Source organism: Pinus tabuliformis, chromosome X (genome assembly GCF_031772625.1).
Source record: "Pinus tabuliformis cultivar Carrire ecotype Pingquan chromosome X, CPIR1, whole genome shotgun sequence".
Taxonomy (NCBI): Eukaryota; Viridiplantae; Streptophyta; class Pinopsida; order Pinales; family Pinaceae; genus Pinus; species Pinus tabuliformis.
Window position 1 is genome coordinate 1,387,905,640 of NC_142308.1, and position 22,613 is coordinate 1,387,928,252.

Consider the following 22,613-nt stretch of genomic DNA (forward strand, 5'->3'; position numbering starts at 1 on the left):
TTCTCCTTGTGCTTTCTTATCCTTTTCTTTTCTCCTACATATCTTGTTTCTCCTGTTGCCTTGTAGCTCCTGTGTTGTTCCGTTTCCATCAATGACAACAATGACAACAATCTCCACTTTTGGCATTGATGGCAAAACATTCATCCTCCCCCTTTTGTCTTGAAAGATGTTTCTCATTCCTTCCCATAACCTCTGCTTACCTCCCCTTTTGACATCAATGTAAAGGGGTTATAGTTGTCATCATTGCATTAATTCTTTATATCCTGCAATGTCTTATTCTGAATAAACAATATTGATGTTGTGATGGAATGAATGCCACTCCTAAATGAATGTTGCTCCATAAACATTGTTTCGAAAGTGTTGTAGAACACTGTTGTGAGAACCCTCTGCAAAATATTGTAAGAACTCACTTAATTTAATACACTGCTGGGCACATTACAGGAATATTGTTGGGAGAACACTTTGTAAGGAAAACATGGTATGCATGAGAAATGCATTATATTGAGCACTGCTTGAGATTAAAAAAATGCAGCATATTTAATACCAAATGATAGCATTAAAGTCATTTTAATGAAACATATTAAAGCAGGAATATGCCCTTTCTGTCTGATGATTTAGACCAATAATTCATATTTTCTTTTAGAGTCTTCAGTATCAATAGTACGACATCAACGAAGACTTTAACCCCATTGAAGAGTCTTCTTGAATGTTCTTTTGAGATGTTGGGGTGAGGATTCCTAATAATTTATAAAAAAAAATTACTTCATGAATTGCTTCTAACCAAAGAAGTACTCTTATCCGTTTCTTCCTGCCCCTTATAGAAAAATTAGTCTAGCAACAAATATCATATCCAAAATGTAGTTTGAACACAAGTTTCAATACCGGTGCTCTCCTAGGTTACTTGTAAGAATATAGTATTCATAACAGTGGTGCAAAAATAAGAAAGAAATTGTTCCCTGCATAAGATACATAAGCGTTGAACATGCAATCCTTGTTCCTCATCATGGACAAGTTGATAATCAACAAGTATCATAAAGATGCTCTGTGCATTGGGGGTCAAACTCCGTAAAACAATTGTTGCAATTTGCACATTTTCCATAGCTCATGTGTTTGCAAGAATCAAAAGAAAGAAATTCCATTCGATAGTATATGGTGCATACGTTGTGGTGTCATACCACCACCACTTGCATTCTGCTCTGGTCATTTTCTTTTCCCATAAGAGTTGTGCATTCTCATGATCAACAAAAGCCACAAATCAAACTCGTGAGTAGGCTGCAACAACAACAAGGCATTGTCGTGCTTCACTTTCTCTAAGGCCTGGTCCATTAATGTTATGTATAATAAAATATACAGCAAAAACGGACTCACTACCACAAGATCCATCAAGAAATGAAATATACTCTTGTAAGGAATGTGGATTGAAATGTGAGGTATCTTTTCTTTTGTTTTTTTGCAAACATGTTGTCCACTTGATCCCATAAGACATTAAAAATAGTAGATACAACACTTTTCAATTGATAGATGGATGATATTCATTTATCACAACTACTCTACCATCAGTCAAAGTTGAGGAAGAAAAGTCTTCAAACATTTTTTTTTTCAATCCAAACCCATACATGAGAAGTCCAAAGCCACACCTCAATTGGAAAAGACCACTTAGAACAAAAATATTTATAACTCTCAATGAGAGCTACTTTTTCATTCACATGTTTTGGAACTAGTGCCAGAAGTGCATCCCTCAATTCTTTCTCATCAACCAAATTAATATATGATATTTTCTTCCCAAATTTCTGTCCAAGTCCACCAGCTTCTTTGGATAGGAAGTCGTTTCGAGAGAATCTGAATTCTTCACTTCCTCTGATGCCTTGAATAGTATCAAGAAAGCATCCCACTTCATCTTGTTGTTGCTACATTATAGTTACAATATTGAATAGACTATATAACCTTGTAGATTGGACAATATTATCCTGTGGATTTTCAATAGCAAGGATCAATATTTCACCAAGTTGAAGCTTTTCGAAGTCTTGCCTAAATTAATCATAAATATCCATGCTTTAGCCCAACCAAGCCTCAACATATGTTTATTAGTCACAAACACCTGAAGATCATTTGTGGCAACACTATCAAATGGGATAATGAACTTTGTTAAGTGCCCTTGCGGTGTCATTTCTAAATACATAATTTTTGGTGGTATCCAAAGTTGAAGGAGATATGGAGGTGGAAGATGAGCTAGTGCTACTGATGCAATTTTGACTTTGACTATGTTGTTCATACTTTAATGAAGTGCAAATCTGGACAAAGATATAATAAACCTCAACAATGCTTGAGATGCCATCCTCGGAGAGTCATAGGAATCAACTCTTCCTAACACTGTCTACATTACAGATCCACACCCAAAAACCTACATCACCATACTTCTTGATACAGTGACATAAAATGACACAAAGTCTTGTGATTTTGATTTCTACAATGAACCATTATATGACATTATGTGGCCAGAGAATAAGAACCATAATATTTTTGGATTTCCACCATACGCACTGTAATATTCACCATAATGTGAAGATCTCTAGCATACATGGTAGGCCAATCAATAAGGTATACAGGTCGTTGAGATTTAACTTAATGCTTGCAACTAGTGATCTATTAGCAACCACCATTATATGTCGATATATATACTATAACACTAATTCCATATCTCCAATTTCCATGTCTGGAAATATGAAGACAACTGCAATATGGGCACACCAAACATATGAATGCAATAAGAATGTACTATTAAACAATAATATCAACCATGGTGACATATTAATTGTTGCTCCAATTAAGCGCTACTCCAATTATTAACACTGCTTCAATCCTTCTCAAACTAAAGACATAATGTATAACGTTGTTGGGTGCCAATAGCACAGATTACATATAATAACTATATATGAACTTTTGATCCAATCTAATAAGCTCGATAGGCATCATATTTTTTAATGGGAAATTAAGGATGAGATCCTATCAGAGTCTTCAATGAGCAACATAGGGGCTTAATATCATTTTGTGGGGATAGCTTCAAGACCTCCAAGCATGGCCATTTGTTTTTTCCTGGGTGATGACAACCATTTTTATATAGGTGCATTTCCATATAGTGTATTTCACAACAATTCTAGGCACTAGGCACATTAGGTTGCAACAAACAAAACTAGTGGGTAGAGGGGCATCGATGGAATATGTGTGCTGCCATGATCCAATAGTGGAGATGTCCATACATTCAACGATGCTAGACATATCACACCACTAAGTTTCATGCACGCAAACACGTGGATGTCATGCAGACGAGGTGACATGTTGGCACCATGCGCATCTCACTTTCCTCCCGAACATTAAAATTTTATCATCTGCCCACTAGAAAATGCAGTGACGTTTCCAACTCACATCACCTGTAGTTATTTCTGTGCCACATTGCCTTCGAATTAATGCCTTGCCATCATGCCACCCTCCATGTGGGCATTTTGTTTACCTCACCTCCACATTCACTTCATTTTCCATGCCACTCCCATATCAACAATGATGTCATCACTTTGCTTTCTTGTCACCTCCCATTTGTCTTGTTTGTGCCATGAAAATGTGCCACCCTGATGTCAAGGAGGCCTCAGTGAAATTTATACCTCACAATCTAACAGCATAATTGAAGGAGCTAAGAGCAGTGTCCCATAGTCATAGGTGGTTAGGATTGCACTTCTTTAATGCCCCTTTTGTGAGATACTATAGTGAAATATTTATTTCTCGACCCCTGCAGTGAGATTTATCAAAATACAGATCTTTTGACACAACAAAATAAATATGAAAATATCTATCGCCAAATGTTGAAGAGGTCAAACTCTACAGGGAATAGATTTCGATGTTCTTAGGTGTACTCAACGCATTATTCTTTGGCATTCGCAGATATTTTCAGTCCTCATAGAATCCTTTATCCTGACATTTGTCAAAATCATTATCATTCTTCTTTAATGCATTCTCATCATCTCACTGAGCGTTTCTCTGTCGGCTTGGTCACTTGGGCGTTACACAATTAAATATCCTCTGAATGAAAGATCTTTGCATTATGTTGAATTGTACTTTGATTTGTTGGCTGAAAAAAACACATCATCATATGTTGGCATACAAATCTCTAACATTTCAAGTCCATAAAGTATGTTCTAGACTTGCATTAATTAACATGTGTTGGGATGGGATCCTTGGGTTAGTTTGGTGTTAAGATAACCCAATTTTTGGATACAATTTTTTAAATAATGTATAGTCTCCGTGATTTGTGGAATCGGAGTAGGGAGCTAAACAGGGGTAAAAGGGGCATAGCCCTTTGTTTTGGATAAGTTTGAGTCGGTTTTGAGATGCACCCATGGTCCGTGGACCATGGCATTGTATGAAAAATTCTATAAGTAGTGAGTCTTAGTGAAAGGAAAGAGGAAATAATGAAGAGAAGGGAAGGCGGAGATAGAGAGCTGGGTAGGATAGAATAAGAAAGGCTTTGCAGCTGAGTGCATAGAGGCCTAGGAAGAGTCCGATGTTAAGTGCGCGGACCCCTACAGCTGTGTTCACAGGGATGTTTTGAGTCTGTAATCCTGAATTGAAGATCAATAAAGACAATTTCTGAAGAGTTCTTGAGTATTTCTGTTTATCTCTGTTAATGTTTTTTCCCATGGAAAAATCGTAATTTTATTCATATTGAGTAAAATTACATGTTGTAGATGCTGAATCAACATATTCTTTATCAAAACTTGTCTCGCTGGAAATAGGATCTAAAACAAATTGTTGTCTATCTATGCTTTCCTACCTTTCTTTTTTTCCAGTTTCCGCCAACCTTCATTGTTGGGTGTGGCTATTACAATAGACATTCATGCTTCATTTTGGCAGTCGAGATTTCTTTTTCAGAATTTGAGCTTTCTGTAGAGTGTGCTCACTTTCTTCCTCCAATTTCTTGCCCTAGGATGCAATTCTCACTTTGCTACTGTGGATTGGTTGTCTTTAGAACTGTTGCAGATTCAATTTGATTTTTTTCATTTTGTGGGTTGTGTGGAATTTTTTTTCGCTGTGTTCTGGATTATTTCCTAGATATTCTACTTCTTGAAATGTGTTTATAGTTTCTGTATTTTTTCCCCTTCTATGTCTTTTGTCCATGTGGCTGAAAACTGCCATCCTTTCGGCTTTGGTGGCTATCTTCTTTCCCTATCTTTTTTGTTTTATGGGCACGCACATTGTAGATGACCAGTTTGATGAGATATGCAGCATCTAAAGGTAGTTTTTTCATAATCCAGTGGCTGGGCCTATTGCTTTTCGTTGTGGAGTAAGAGGATGTGGCCTGGTAATCCTTGACTGAGATCAACTTCCACACAAATCCTAGCAAATGTATAGATATCCTTGGAAAAGCACTCATTGTCTACTTTTAAGAATTTTCCCAAGGTGTTGCCAATGCCTTCTAATACTCTGATGTGCCAAAAGTGAAGAGGGAGGTTGTATAGTTTTACCCACACGGGCATTTTGGAAACCACCATGGTGTTTGGGTCAAATTCTCAAAACCAAGATGTCATAAAAAGGCCAGCATTACCCCAGAACCATGGTCCCTCGTTCAGTGCATATTCCTTGTCATTTATTGTGTCAAATTTGTCAATAAAAAACCATTTTGAACAAAGGTGGATATCACAGTTTTCTGTCCAAATGGAGTAAATCCATTGATGAAGGGCTTCCGGTTTTGGCCAAAAACCATTGAACCTGCATATCACTACTTTAGATAAATAATCAACATGTATTTCTTTTACCTTGGGTATAGCAATTGTTAGTGCAGGGTTCTGTGTTGTCTACTCGACAATGTAGGCACCAGGGGTTGTAGCTTGCTTTTTTGATTGTGCTTGAGATTCCATATTCCCTTTTACTGCATCTTTGAAGGAAACAGGTCCTTTTGAGCTTGTGCCTGAACAACCTCCGCGGAGTCTTGTACAAAGGCAGATGGTTGAGTCATTGTCTATGTCATATTCTTTTAGTTTGCGCTCCTCCTACAATACTTTTCTTGTGTAGATCAAGAGTTGTTGTAAGGGTGGAATTCCTATCCTGTCTTGTATCCTTTGTTTGAGTGTTTTTATCTCCTCCCATCTCCCTATAATGATGCATATTGTGTTCCCTTCCATAGATCTGATAAATAGGGTACTTTGTTTACCTTCGATCATTTCAGGAGCAGATGCTTCAAGATCCAAAGTTGGGGTGTTTGCCTATTCCTGCACAATCGTCGCAGCTCTCTGTTGCTAGATCTGATCTACGATCAAGGGCTATTATCCAGGGCACAGAGGAGCCTTTCTGTGAGTAGGCCTCCAGATCTGGGTTTGTTGTGGGCTATTCTGTTTGTTGAGCACTAGATCTATTGAATCAGTGGTCGATCTAAGGTTATTACCCCATTTCAGATCCCTTGTGGTTATAGGAAGCTCGTGATCTAGGATATGGTATCGGTTCCCCCGAAAATTGTTCAGCTCTAGCATCGTGAGGTCATTCATATAACAGTGTCTACCCTTAAGGGATGCATTAGTCTAATCTGCGCCATTAGATGCGTGGTCAACCTTTGGTGCATTTTGTTTGTGTACAGCTCCCGATCTAGATCCGGGCATGTCCTCCAGTGTGGGCAGGGTAGTTCAGGATTGGAGCCAATAGGATGGGGAGACTAATTCTTTTGTGGATCTGAAGATGGGCTCTATTGGCTCTTTTAGCAGGTTTGGAGTGGAGGCGTTCCAGCCACATGCTACATTTGCTGTGTTTGCCAACGTCTTTGTTCCCTCTTCAACGATCTTAGAAACACTTCGCCGCCTCCTAGATCCGAACTGCCATTCGAGTACAGCATGGCCTGATGCAGGATTTTGAATAAAGTGCATGGAAGGCTAGACTGCCAGATCGAGTGCTAGGCTGCCAGATATAGCACTATGGAAGCCAGATCCAACATTCTGAGCACTAAAAATCCATTGATCTTGGGACTGTTACTGTGCAAGAAAAATGGCTACAAAAACCCTTACCTTCTCGTTTGTGTGCGCACCATTTCCCGTAGGCCCTTTGCTTGTTAGGGTGCTTAGGTGTTCGTCTCTGCATCCCATCGCAACCTCTCAATCTTCTGTTCCACCTTCTGCCTGCCCCAATGGATTCTTTGTGCTCAGGGGTAAGGAAAGATCCGTAGATCGCTAGAAGATTCGAGCCATGGGTCGTTCAGCAAAAGGCTCGAGCGTCATGCGGCCATTGAAACCTCTTCTGCTCGATGTCTCCCTTCCCTTATGGCCTGTGAGAAGGCCTGTTGGCATGCAGGTGGTCCATAGTGCTGCCATTGTCGTCTCAACCACATATTCAAAGAGAGAGAACCAAGTGTCCCTCAGAAACCCTGATCAAGATGAAGCTCATATCTGTTAATGTTATATGTTGTCAATGAATGATTTTTTTTATGAGATATTGATTGAATGTTGCATGTTTCTCTTGAATAATTATTAATGATGTAAGTAATGCATGTTCAAGTACTTTTGCAAAGACTTTGATGACTTCTCTTATGTTTACTAATAACTTAAGTCTACGCGAAAACTAATTAAGGACTGCTCTTTGATGCATGTAAGTAGGAAAATTGACTGTTAAAGGTCTGCAAGGACTGATCGTAGACATTTGCGAAGGTCTGAAGGTTATTTTAATAGAGTACAATGGTGATCCCTAAGACTTTATCGATCTACGTGAAGGCATATCTGAGGTGCTAAAAGACATCACACTAGTCTCTAGATGCAGAATCATGGTTCTTGCATCCCCCCACATTGGTTTGGGTGAGATTGGAGCTTGTACCACACGTGTTATTGCCGAAACATCCAGTAGTGTAGGTATTTGTTGGTTGGCGCAACTAACTATGAAGCTGGGTTAGGACCCCCTAAGCCAACAAATGGTTTTGTTGCCAGGACCGAGATCTACTTGAAGAGATGTGTGATGTCACATCATTGGAATCCGACTAAGAAAGTGATTGAAAAGTGGTTGGATTGAAAGATTCACGAGTTCATGGCACAAGAAAACAAGAACTCGCGCCTGTTGAAGGAAGAATGGCTGAACAAGTATGTGTATACAGAGATACATGAGATCTTCTTCTGCACCTTCCCCATTGAGCTGTATGAATGGTTGGCTAAGTTGATAGATAGCCAAGGAAGGTGGAAGCTCAATAATCCTATACTGTGGACTCTTGAATTAGTGTGTCGATTAGAAGACTCTAAAAGCAAGATTGCGCGAGATGTTGATCAGTGGCTCCATCGAATTATTGGAGGATTTGTTACAAAATTTGCAGTTCATACCTCAGTCAGCTATAGCGAAGCGGAGCAAAGATTTTTCAAAGGACTGCGATGAAAGTATTTAAGATCATTGAATTCTTGTATTAAGATGTTGTAGTGTGAAAAATGGGTGATACCATTACCTTCATGTTCGGAGCTATGCGAAGTGGATGAATCTTTAGAAATCGCGGAGGATCAGGACCAAAATATAGTTCATTGATTAGACCCCCTTCAAGTGACGATGAAGGGGCGAGGCAAACTACACCGCGAAGTGTTGTTCAGATAATCACTTAGGGGATTCCTCAAGTAAATCATCCTTCCACTCGGCCACCACCTCCACATCCACCTCATACACTTTCAACCACACCTCCACCTCCACCACCACCATTCAACATGGAGAACACAATGAAGATGCAAATATTCAAAGGCATAGGAAGTGAAGATGCAGAGGATTTTCTATTTGTTGCGAATCCTGTATGGACAGTGCAACAGGTCATTAATGACAACATAAAGAAGGCATAGTTGGTTACTACTTTGCAGGATTGCCGCTAACCTGGTATATTAAGTATTATTTTGATAATCCTCTTGCATTGCTAGCAAATAATAAGGCGAATTTAAACAAGGAGTTTAGTAAGCTTAAGTCTGATTTGCAGTTAGTAATTGGATTCAAAGAAATCATGATGAGGGTCGATGAGGTGCCTTGGGAATTAGATCAATCGTTGAAGTGTCAGATTTGAGAAGCTAACATGCAGCTCACAAATAGTCAGCATCGCGAATGGTTTATGAGATTTTCTTCTACCCCACCTGAGAATTTCTCTATCACAAAGGAAGATAGGAATGCATGTATAAGCCTTGGAAATCATGATGAAGTTGCATGCATCACCTATTCAGGATATGAACTTGGGAGTACAACAGATCCACTCACAATTAGCTAGCTTACACCTAGAATTATAAAGTTTGAAGAAAGAAAAGGAGACTAAACCAGAAGTGCACGCAGAAGTCTGGTGTTTGAAGTGTAAGGGACAAGGGCATGATAAGGATCACTGCCCAATCTACATGAATTATATTAGAGGAGGGCGGCCAATTCCCCTAAATCTAGAAGCCCTAGTAGGGCCGAGCATGGGGGTTGTGCTCTGGTGTGCTATTTTTCAGGTTGTTGGACAACATGCGACGTATAATTTCCATTTACTTCAAAAGTTCATCAAGACAACCCAACAATTGTTTTGTAACTTCTACAAATCTGTGGGCCACAATGAGTGCCACTGTCTAAGCTATGAGCTAATGATGGAAAGGACGCCTACCTATTGGATGCAAGCAAAAACTCGGCCCCTAGATCAAGGTGTTGGAGGAGTGCACGGAGGATATCAGGGTCGAGGAACGGGTCATGGAGGAGGACGACTTGGTATAGGTTGCACTCATATTATCTGCTACAATTTCGGACAACCACGGTACTACACGTGAGAATTGTAGAATCCTCCACACCTGTCATGTCAATATTGTAGATAGTTTGACTATACTATCGAAGAATGACCAGTGTTGATAGCTAAAATGCAAGAGAAGAAAATAGAGCCTCAGCAGCCTACACAAAATCTATAGATGATGAGGGTTGAGCCCCGAAAAGAATATCAAAACGTTAACATTTTCTAAGAAGTGGAATGACGACTGGAGTTGATAAGGGTAAAGAGCTTGAAGAAGAAGGATGGGTCCGCAAAGCACCAGAAAATGAAGTCGGCTTTGACTTGGATCGCACTAAGGAAACATTTATGGAAGCTAAGAATAACATCATTGAGGCCTCCACCTCAGGAATCTAGGACAAGGTGCAAGAAATCAGCGTGCCTACAGAGGTTGATCCCTCTCTACTCACTACATTTTTGGAGACTTGCATGAAGTTATTGCGTGACAACAAGGTTGTGGAGGGCCTGTAGGAACTAATAAATAAATGTGCCAGAAAATAGAAAGCCCCTAACGGACACTATGTAGTCATAAATATTGGAAAACATAAGGCACGAACAGGGCATGAAATAAGGCTCACCACGCAGATAGGTGATTATGAGATGGACCAGGTCATTTTGGATCTGGGGTTTGAAGTGAACATATTACCCAAACAAAGCTGGGAAAGGATGGGAGACCTATGTTGCAATGGTCTCTGATTCAACTCAGAATGGTGGACCAGTAGAAAATCATCCCCATGCGAGCACGGTAGTAGAATTTGAAGTTATAGAAATCGTTGACGACAATAATCCCTAACCCACACTCTTGGGAACATACTGGGATATTCATATGAATGGGGTCATTAATTTGAAGAAAATGATAATGTCATTTGAAAGGAAGTCACTTCGGGTTATAGTACCATTGGACCCTAAAGAAGGTGCGCGATATATTGAACTAATCCATGATTATGAAGAAAGTGATGATGAACTGGATCAGGTCTACAAAATGACAGCACCAGATCAAGATTGGATCAATGTGATAGCAAATGGGAGGATTGGATGGGACTGGGAGATTTCCTACACCTCTGACTCAAATTATGAATTAGAACAGTTACAGAATCGCTTACATGAAGTGTCTACCTTGCAATGCAATATGATGATGAATTCACTACGCTGTGTTTCATCGAAGGTGAGGGAATTACACTATTATGATGGTTTGACTGGCGTAGATCTGTTTTTGGATGAATTTGAGCGTGAAGTCCCTAAGGATCACTACTTCCAAGCATTAGACTTGGCATTGCGTGCTACACCCACACGATGGTGGGGTACACATAAGGATAACTTTGCTAGATGGCGAGATTATAGAAGAATGATGAAGCTATGGTTTAGGCATGCTAACACCATAATGACTGAGAAATATAATGGAAGGGATGATCCGCTCGATCACTTAGTGAAATGGACTAAAGCATGGGGAATAAAAACATAGCAAGAGTGGGTACACATATTTTTCCATACCTTGGACACCATTCCCATGAAATGGAGCTCTGCCATGGCACCGCAGAATGGGATGTAAGGAAGGAAGGATTCTTATTGACCTTCAATTTTGAGGATGGCTTCGCAAGCATCGATGAAGCACTACAAGAAATTAAGGTGGTTATCTTGAGAACACTGATGGAACCTAGGGAATGGATCCAACCAAACTGGAGCACCTAGCTGCGCCATGCGTTGGAATGCTATAATGTGACCGCTGAGGAGGAATATGATGACCCATGAAACATTAATATTCTAGAGGCAGAAGGGTGTCACGAAGTCGAAAGCCGAAAAATAAAAAAACTCAAACATCTCTACACCTTTGAAGGAAAAGCAAGTAAACATTAGCACTAATGAAGAACCGAAGTTCGTGAAAATTGGAGATTATTGGGATGACGCTACCATGGATAAAGTTGTTGAGTTACTCTGCGAATACTAGGATCTCTTCCCTACTAAGTTTTCAGATTTAAAGGGCATAGTTGGTGATTTGGGCATTATGAATATCACTCTCAAGCCATATGCAAAGCCTATTAAACATATGCCATATCGCCTTAATTCTAAATACAAGGAAAAGGTTTAGCAAGAGTAGGATAAAATGCTGGAGGCATGCATCATAGAACCTGTTGAAGAATTAGACTGGGTGAGCCCGATGGTGGTTTAGGAAAACAAAAAAAAGGAGAAATAAGGATTTGTGTAGATTTGCAGAAGCTTAATGATGCGTGTGTTCATGACCCATTCCCAATGTTGTTTACAAATGAAGTATTAGACAATGTTGGAGGGTAGGAGGCCTATTCCTTTATTGATGGTTTCTAGGGTATCATCAGATCATGATAGCGCCAAAGGATAGGAGAAAAACAACCTTCGCGATAGAGTGGGGCTATTTTCAATACATTGTAATGTTGTTTGGGCTTAAGAATGCGCCTGTGATATTTTCCCATGTAGTCATAGAAGTGTTCAAGGAGTTCATTAATAAGTTCTTGGAAGTATACTTTGATGACAGGATGGTGTTTGGATTAGTGAAGCGCCATGTCGCAAGTCTACGCTTGATGTTAGATATGTGTAGCAGATACTAGATCGCGCTAAATTTGAAAAAATGCATATTTTGTGTTCCTTTTGGGATCTTGCTGGGTCATGTTGTGTGCAAGAAAGTATTGATGGTGGAACCTGCAAATATTGTAGTAATTGTGAATCTAGAGGCCCCTAGGAATGTTAAAAAACTGTGTGTGAGGCTGGGACATACAGGATACTACAGAAAATTTATCAAATATTATGCTCAAATTATTGCGCCCATGGAGAAACTGCTAAAGAAGGATGTGAAATTCTTTTGGGACGAGGAATTCCAGCACAACTTAGATGTGTTGAAAGAAAAAATGGTCACAACGCCGATCTTGGTATTCCCTTATTGGAAAAAGGAGTTTCAAGTACATGTCGATGCATCATGCATTGCACAAGGTGCAGTGCTAACATGGGCTGGGGAAGGAGAAATAGACCATCCTATAGCCTTTGCATGTAGGAAGTTATTGAAGGCCGAGAAAAATTATTCAATGACTGAGCATGAAGGATTGGATATTGTGTACGTGCTGCAAAAATTTAGGCATTATCTACTAGGAGGGCATTTCAATATGTACACGGATCATTCTGCCTTGAAATACTTTGTCAATAAGCCTGTGTTGGGGGGGAAGATCTGCAAATGGTTGCTACTATTTCAGGAGTATTACTTTGAAGTCATTGTGAATCCAAGAAGGTTAAATTTGGGACCTGACCATCTGTCACGGATCGAAATAGGAGAGGAGCCTAATAATCTAGAGGGAGGGTTGCGAGATACGTAGATCTTTGTGGTTCATGTAGCAAATGACCATTTTGCAGACATTATTCACTTTTTGAGTATGGGGATGGCAGCGGAAGGCTATATAGGCCAGCAAAAGAAGGAGTTGGTAGTGCTCGTGACCAATTTTTCAGTCACTGCAGGAAATTTGTATAAAATGGGGGCCGATGAAATATTGTAAAGATATCTACCAAACTTTGAGTGGGATAGCATTCTCGCTGAAGCTCATGCGGGAGTTGCATGAGGCAATTATGCAGTTAAGGCAACTGTGGAGTGTTATAGACATTTTTGTGCCTCGCAGCATGGAGCATGAAATGTCAATAATTACAGGGATCCTCAGTCCCTAAACATGTTGTTCTTACCCCTAGAGGAACAAGGTCAGCAAACCACAACACTTCCTATCAGTTCTCCACCTGAAAACACTCAAAAACAGGCTATTTTTGGATCATGTCAGCTGCTCCACTGAGCATCTGCGCTGAATGTCAACTGCTCCTCCTTGTACTTGCGCTGAAAGTCAAAACCAATGAAGGCTACCTGCGCTGGGCGAGATTGGCCAGGTGGCACAGTCATTCTGCAAGGTGTCAACTGCCCAGGAAGCTTCCAAACTGACACTTGGTTCAAGGAATTCGCCCTATGATGAGTAAGAGGTACTTGATCTCCATGTGGAAGCAAGGATCTCCAAGTGGACTCAAGAACTGAAGTTTAACTGAAGAGGGAGAGGACACAAGGCAGCTTTAGGTCAGTCTCAAGCTGACTCATCCTTTCTCCAAATCTCCTATATATAGAGCTCTTCTATGAGGTCTAGGGAGGCTGGAATTTTGTGCAAAGCAAGGAAGTGCTGTTGGTTTACAGTTAGAGCTATTGGGTGATTGCTTTTATAGAGGAGAAGAGGAGATTTCTTGCTGCTGGGGAGGTGCTGCTGGATTGGAGCCATTTATGGTTGTAACCTTCTCAGAACATTTTTATTCTATCAATAAAGCTTTTGATGTTCTCCTATATACTTGTATTGCAATGATGTATTGTTTTCATCTGTATATTTGATTCATCCTAATCCATGCATCAGTTATGAGTACATGTTTCTTGTAGTTTCCCTCTCTTGTGTTTGCAGGATCTGTGTGTAGCTGGGCCGGCAAGAGAGCAAGGAGCTGGGAGCAAGAGGCAAAGAGAGAAGACAGGATCGACAAAAGCGAAAGACATCGGTTGGTCAATCTTTTCTTCCTTCTCTGTATTTTCATAAAGGAAAACTATCAAAGCTTTACTTTCAGTTGTTGCTAAGGAACTATCACCCTTAGAGTCGGGATAGGGTCATTCCAAGTCGGATACTTTTCCCCACAACAAACTGGCGACTCCGCTGGGGAAACTAGTATCTTGTTGGTTTATTGTGTTTCTTGCTATTCATCTCATAAACAAGGAGAGCACCAAATCGAACTGCAATTGAGTCCTTCAATTGCAAAGTAGAGGGCAGCTGCTCTGGCTCAGTTTCTGAGCAAGTTTATGATTTGAAGAGCTGATCCACAAGGACTCTTGTGCTCTTTGTGATAGCTTTTCATCCTCTTGATCATCCCTTAGCTTGTACTTGACCTATAGCTTTTTATTTCAGCAAAAACAGTGAATTTTTGAGCTTTTTATGACCCGGAAACCCTTGTAAACGCAACTCTCGTGTCTCAGTGCAGGCTGTCCAAAGGCAGTCTGCATTTCAGCGCAGGTACTCCCTTCGGGAACTGCGCTGAGAGTCAGTTTGACAGACCAGAGCCTGCGCTGAACCAGTTAGGCTATGTCTTCCTGAGGTTTCCCACTGAGTCTTGGCCCTGTTTTCACTGTTATTTTGCTGCTGATTGCTTGTCATTTGTACTTGCTGTAAACCAACTTTCCTTGACATTATTCCGCCTCAGTTGTGTGATGAAACTGTGATTGTTCTTTCAGTATTTCTTGTCTCAGTTACAGTTTCCCATTGTGAAAAGCAAACCAGTATAGCTGTGGCCTCTTAGATCCTGAACTGTAAAAGTGTCTTTGTGATCTTAAGAGCTAGTTTTATTACTGTTCATGGCTGTTTGAGTTTGTTTGTTTTTCATTTTGTGGTTTGAATCTATACATTTCCAGTGTCTAAACAAGTCGATCTTAAGGTGTCTTTTGATTTTGGACAAGCTTGTTTACTTTCGCTTGAAATTAGATTCAAAGTTATACAACAGTTTCCTTTTTGTCTTACATCAACATTAAGGATAAAGAAAAGAAATATCTGCATTGTGCATATGCATTATTGACAGTTTGCATGTTGATTTAGGAAAAAGTGCATTTAGTGTGTGTTCTATGATCTGTGTGAGAAGTTGATGTCTTTCTTTTCCCTCAGTAGATTAAGGTTTTCAAAGTTGAAAGATTGAAAAGTTTTGCTTCTCATCTTAGATTGCATTTAGGAAGTTGTATATATACATCTCGTGGTGATCCTTAAAGGCAAACTGCTAAGCAAGATCAACATTAAAATGAATTGAATTTACATAACAACGCATTGAAACATAATGCAAACACATAGAGGTCTAAGCTAGAGACGTGTTCCGGCGTCGTTAAACGTGATATCTTAGCGTTGAGTGGTTGGGTGATTCCTCCACGGTGAAGCGATAAGTATCAATACGGACTTGTGCTCCCGCGTACCGTCGAGTATATTGGGAGACCCCTATAGGAATAAAGCCTTTATCCTTAGGAAGCCATGTCGGCCGCCCTACTGATCGCGATGCAGTGAACACAGCATTCACGAAGATTGACCACCCGTACCGTAAAACGTATTCTGTGGTTTCGCGAAAGGTTTGGCACACCTTCTGCCTAGATCTCCAGAGCAGTTTCTTTTGGCCTTTTTCAAACTCTATAACTGAAAAAGTCCAACCGAGCATTTGTCACTTCGGGCTCGTTAATACATCGAAGGCGACTAGAGTCATCTTTAGCTTTTTCTCGACTCTTAAAACATGAAAAAGCAAAGTTGTGTCTAATAAAGCGTCGTTATAAAATTCATTTTAAACGGAACATAATCACCTCTTATTCCCGCGTTGATCTGTAAGTTGAGAACATGGAACGCCCCAACCAAGGAAGTCCAGAAGATGGAAGTCCTAGTCCTTTCTCCTCTTGGGGAGAAGTTGGTGCACCCCATATGGCCACATTGTCGCTTCCAGGACTGACAATAGGCCTGCCAGTTTGGCTGTTCTCAACCAATGTAGTTCAGGCCACCATGGTTCCTGATCAATCGAGTCAACAGTTAGATCAGTCTAGAGCTGCCCACCAGCCTTCTACTTCCAAAAGTTCTTCCTCCGATCCTTCGTCTTTGCAAGGTAGAGTCGGAAAAAGTCAGCCTCCCAAGGAGAAGAAGGAAAAGAAGAAGAAAGAAAAGAAGAAGAAGGAGCCTAAGGCGACTGGGGGCAAGCAAAAGACATCTGACAAAAACCCACCCACTGCACAGACCGGGCCTAAATCGCCATGTGTCATATGTAGAGGAGACCATTTCCACAGAGATTGTCCCTGTATTCCCCGGATACTAAGGGACTGGTCCCCTCGTCTGCACAATTCGGGGGCATCAACCTCTGACAATCAGGTTGATTGCTTTCCGTCAACCAGCGAAAGTGAAGGATCAAGACAAAAAGGGGGAGTAAGATTCCCCTGTAAGTTGTGTGAAGGCAGTCATGCCATCCACCGTTGTCCCTTCTTAGACGAAGCGAAGAGAGTTTTGGAAGATCGTCCGGTTTCACCGGTAAAACTTCCTCCTGGATACAAAAAACTCGTGCCAAGTCCTTCGTTGGTTGAAAATACAGCTGGCCCGCTCAAGTGGTCGGCTGAAGCGTCGGTCACTGAAAATGAACCTACTGAATCCAGACCAGACGAAAGTCCAAAGGGCGATATGGCAGTTGACCCGGTTCTACCTTCAGAAGTTTCATCTTCAAATGACACCGTCGCCGAAGAGTCATCTTCATGCGACACGCTCACTGAAGAGAATAAGGATGACACCATCCAGGTTCTTTTCATTAGCACCGACTCTGATGAGCGTCAGGGCAATGCGCCCATTCCTTTATCGCAGGAAGGAACATCATCAGGGTCATACCCGGCCGTGTATTCGGTCCCACCACCAAGCAACCTGGTTGTATCCTTTGATTGGAATCAACTAGGCAGACCCCGGTTACCAGCCAGTATACCGTTCAGAATCATTGTCCAGATCTATAGAATGATTATGGCTGGTACTATCATTGATGAAGGGGCGTCTGTGAGTATCCTTTCCTCTATTGCTTGGAAAGCACTGGGTTCCCCGGCGCTTTTACCTGAGTTAAGAAATCTCTCAGGTTTTGATAAAGGAACCAGTCGACCATTAGGAATCCTCCCCAATGTGCCTGTTACATTGAAAGGGAAGACCGTTAATTTGAACGTGATGGTCGTCCAAGGACCCTTGGATTATAACCTACTCCTTGGACGTGACTATATTTATTGCATGGGAGCGATAGTCTCCTCACTCTTTAGAGTAATGTGTTTTCCACACGAAGGGAGGGTGGTCAAGCTCGTAGACCAACTTTCATTTCCGGGATCTCGCATCGCAAATAGTCAAATACCAATCCTAAATGGTCTGTTCACTCAAGATATGCCTCCACCCCCAGTCCTCCTTCCCGATGAATGCGAGTGATTTGAAGAGAGGGACTGGTACCCAGGGGGCATGCACCCTGGTCTGCTTCGGGCAGAAGAAACCCTGGGTATAAGGTAGAATTTCCGCAGAAGAATATGACTAGTCCGTACCCCGTCCGTGGATGGAAGAGGGGTTGTTCTGGAATAATATTCTTTTGTTAAAGTTATGTGTTTGGCAAAAGAGTCATTCACCTTTGTCTAAAGAAGTGGGCAATGCCCAAGTAGGAATTCCCTTATTGCAATAAGCAGTAACCATCTTTGGGGAAAAGCAAGCCTCACCCATTAAAACAAATGTTTTGAAGGATAAGTAGGGGCAGCCTCCAAAGAAAGAGATTCTATTGTTGTGACATAGGGTAACCATCTTTGAGTAACCTAATGATAGACATCGCCGAAGAAAGAGATTGATTTGCGGCAGCAAATAGAACCCTCTTCGGATAATAAGAAAGAGGCAAGCCTCCCTCAATAATACCAATGTTTTGTCTTTGAGTAGTGTTCTTCTCTTGTCACGAATAGCTGTTCGTTAAAAGTTGGGCCGACGGGAAGACAAGTACCGCGTAAGACCCCTTAAAATAACGAGAAGACTAGTATCGTTAACATTAGATTGGCAAGATGACAAGTAGCTGTGAACACCCAAAGAAAAGCAGAGGTGGGGGAGAGGAGGGGTAGCCTCGAAATCCTACCCTATACCTGGGGGCATGCAAACCTTTTGGAGTGCAAGCTAGGGGCGGTTATTTATCTGGTTTTAAGATTAACCGTTTTCGGAACTTACATAAAGGGAGGATGAGTTGGAGCATAGCTGTGGTAAGGCGCAAGCTCTATAAAAAATGGATCCTTAGAGGAGGCATTCTTATCTTATGACTGGTATATCGAGCAGTTTTAGCACATGGTTCATGCTCGTTAAAAAATAAACGCAAGATCCGAGCAGTTTTAACGCGGTCTTCATGCTCGTTAAAAAATAAATAAAAGCAGTGAGCAATGTTCCCTCCAGAGTTTAAGATCATTTTTATCTAAAAAAAGAACCTATCCTGGTAAATAACCTTCTGAGATCGTAAATTCATCAGCCATAAAAGCCTTGGTCGTGTTTGTGCACCGTCACTTCCACCGTCATTTGGCCGATCATTCACTTCCATTTGTGTGTTTACCCATTTTGAGGAACATCTGCGAAGAGTGATTTCACCTAGCCATCCTTGTGACACTGCCGTGATTGGAAAATTCCAACTTGTACCTGTAATCAGTTGCTATCCCTATTTATCACTCGTTCCTCAAAAGACGAGTCATCTTTGAGCTCTTTTCTGACTCGTAAAATATGAAAAGTTTGCCGAGTTCTGGCCTTCCAGCTCGTTAAAGGGACCGGAAGAGCTATCCCTCTTTTAGACTTTAATCTTTTTGGACCTGAGGTATTATTACACAAAAAGATCGAGCGCTTGTCTTGTTCGGCTCGTTAAAAGTACCGAACACCCATCCCTTCTGTATTGTTTTTATACTTTTTCGGACTTAAGGGATTAGATGACGAAAAAGGAATTATGGAGTTAACTTTCTGTACCTTTTCAGACTCTCTAAAAATGAAAAGGACCGAGTTTTCCTTGTCGTTAGACTCGTTAAAATGATTAAATAGCGACAAACTTGTCTTTAGACGAGAACAAGTTTCCCTATCGCTAAGCTCGTTAAATCATAGCGATGGGCTTGCCCGAAGGGTAGGTTATAGAACAAGCATATGTTATCCTCCTCAAGCTTGACAAAAATAAAGAGGTACTGGTCAGAAATGACTGGGGAAAAATTGGGAGAACATCAAAGCTTAATGGTAGCAAGTCGCTCTTGAACATGACACTTTTCTTCCGTACCACATCTGGTTGGGTTGTTTCATTCACCGGTCTCATCACCATGGTCTTCGCCAAACCATCCACATTTTGGGGTAATGCTATCGATCCATCGCATCAGTGTCGTTATATGTTCAAGAGAGGTCATTCTGAAAGTGTCAACTGTGTCCCATCCACTGCCATACATTATCCTTCATCCATTCATGATCGCCACCCTGAATCATATGTCACAGTTTGTTTTCACCTCCACTAAAATCATTAGCTCCGTTCCGTGTCATTGATGTGGGATTCATTAAGGCCCTCCTTTGACGGATCGCTTCTTGTTGACTTTAGCTCATTATCCAAGAAGTTGATCTAGGAACAACCTCATCAGTACTTTGAAGCTTGCATGCCTCAATGGCAAGTTTCTCACTTCCGGCGACAGGTATACATCAATGACCTTCGACCAGAAGATTTTGCGTGGCGTTCGACGCCAAGTCCTTTATTCACGCCACGTGAATTGTACTGCAGTACCTTGAGGGTCATTATCATTATCGGTGATTCCTCTCGCGCTTGTTAACGGTTTTTCATCATTGACCGGTAATCAAGCGATGTCTTTCCATGTTCGACTTCAGCCAAATTCTCACATGGATCGACTTGTACTTAGAGTGAAGATCGAACGAGTTTGAAGACCCCGGATCTAGTTTCATCCATCCGGGCTGCGATACATATTCAGGAAATATAAAAGCATTTGTCATGTACATCATTGCAACAGATGATCATCCTATTCAAAGGATGATAATTTCAGCAGAAAATTATCAGTCTACCATCAGATGATCGTCTGTTCTATGTACCAAAATGTATTTATAAAGCTGAGCATGGGAATGCCCCCCTCAGCTAGATCATGAAAACAGAATGAAAAATAATATATTGTATTGTATTGTATTACAGGGCACCTCTCAGCACTTGAATGAACTTCGGACCCTCTGGATAAAGCATTTCACCCGATAAATGACCTCATACTTTAGGGGGCAACTGTTATAGACATTTTTGTGCCTCGCAGCATGGAGCATGAAATGTCAATAATTACAGGGATCCTCAGTCCCTAAACATGTTGTTCTTACCCCTAGAGGAACAAGGTCAACAAACCACAGCACTTCCTATCAGTTCTCCACCTGAAAACACTCAAAAACAAGCTATTTTTGGATCATGTCAGCTGCTCCACTGAGCATCTGCGCTGAATGTCAACTGCTCCTCCTTGTACCTGCGCTGAAAGTTAAAACCAATGAAGGCTACCTGCGCTGGGCGAGATTGGCCAGGTGGCACAGTCATTCTGCAAGGTGTCAACTGCCCAGGAAGCTTCCAAACTGACACTTGGTTCAAGGAATTCACCCTATGATGAGTAAGAGGTACTTGATCTCCATGTGGAAGCAAGGATCTCCAAGTGGACTCAAGAACTGAAGTTTAACTGAAGAGGGAGAGGACACAAGGCAGCTTTAGGTCAGTCTCAAGCTGACTCATCCTTTCTCCAAATCTCCTATATATAGAGCTCTTCTATGAGGTCTAGGGAGGCTGGAATTTTGTGCAAAGCAAGGAAGTGCTGTTGGTTTACAGTTAGAGCTATTGGGTGATTGCTTTTATAGAGGAGAAGAGGAGATTTCTTGCTGCTGGGGAGGTGCTGCTGGATTGGAGCCATTTATGGTTGTAACCTTCTCAGAACCTTTTTCTTCTATCAATAAAGATTTTGATGTTCTCCTATATACTTGTATTGCAATGATGTATTGTTTTCATCTGTATATTTGATTCATCCTAATCCATGCATCAGTTATGAGTACATGTTTCTTGTAGTTTCCCTCTCTTGTGTTTGCAGGATCTGTGTGTAGCTGGGCCGGCAAGAGAGCAAGGAGCTGGGAGCAAGAGGCAAAGAGAGAAGACGGGATCGACAAAAGCGAAAGACATCGGTTGGTCAATCTTTTCTTCCTTCTCTGTATTTTCATAAAGGAAAACTATCAAAGCTTTACTTTCAGTTGTTGCTAAGGAACTATCATCCTTAGAGTCGGGATAGGGTCATTCCGAGTCAGATACTTTTCCCCACAACATGGAGAAGATTTTACGCATAGGTCTATGGTGGCCAACATTGCACAAGGATTCCAAGATGTATTATAAGGCATGTGATTCATGTCAAAGAAGTGGCAGACCCTTGCGAAGGGATGAGTTACCACTACATCCTTAGCTGTCCTTGCAGGCATTTGAAAAGTGGGCGATTGATTTTGTTGGGCCAATTCAACCCTTGAGAAAGAAAGTAGGTGCGTGCTATATTATCATCGCGATGGAGTATCTAACCAGATGGGTGGAAGCATAGCTGGTTAAATATTGTATAGGGGATATGAAAACAACTTTTTTGTTTGAGTGTGTCTTAACTAGATTTGGTTGCCCGAAAGTGTTGACGAGTGATCAGGGTATGCACTTTCTGAAAGAAACAATTAGTGCATTGACTAAAGAATTCCAAGTCTACCATCAGAAGCATACACCATATCACACTCAGGCAAATGGGACTGTTGAAGCCTTTAATAAGATTTTGGAGAATGCATTGACGAAGAATGCGCATCAAAATGACTAGGATGTGCTCGTACCTGTAGTACTCTAGGCTTATAGGACTACTTGTAAGAAGCTGACAGGGAAAACACTGTTCAGACTAGTATATGGGGTTGAAGCCATAATGCCAATGGAGTACATTGTACCTAGTTTGTGCATAGTAGTGCTGAAGAATATGTAAGATCACAAGGCCTTGAAAGAATGGGTTGCGCAACTGATGGAGCTTGAAGAAGATTGATTTTTGGAAGGATCCATCAACAAGTACAGAAGGAACATGAAAAAGTGTGGCATGATTGCCATAACAAGGTTCACACATTTAAAGCAAATGATCTTATGCTGTTATATGATAGTAAGTTCACTAAATTTATGGGTAAATTGCAGATGCATTGATTAGGGCCATATACTGTCAAGGAAATTATAGATGGAGGAGTAGTTCAGCTCCTGAAGCTGAATGGGGAACCCTTGACGAGAAGAGTGAATG

The 22,613-nt window shown here is 41.1% G+C and overlaps 1 pseudogene; it reads right to left on the minus strand.

The window, feature by feature from the left end:
* Window positions 1-892: 892 nt before the first annotated feature.
* The window catches only part of LOC149145228 (origin of replication complex subunit 2 pseudogene), a 38,235-nt pseudogene continuing 16,514 nt past the window's right edge, over window positions 893-22,613 (minus strand).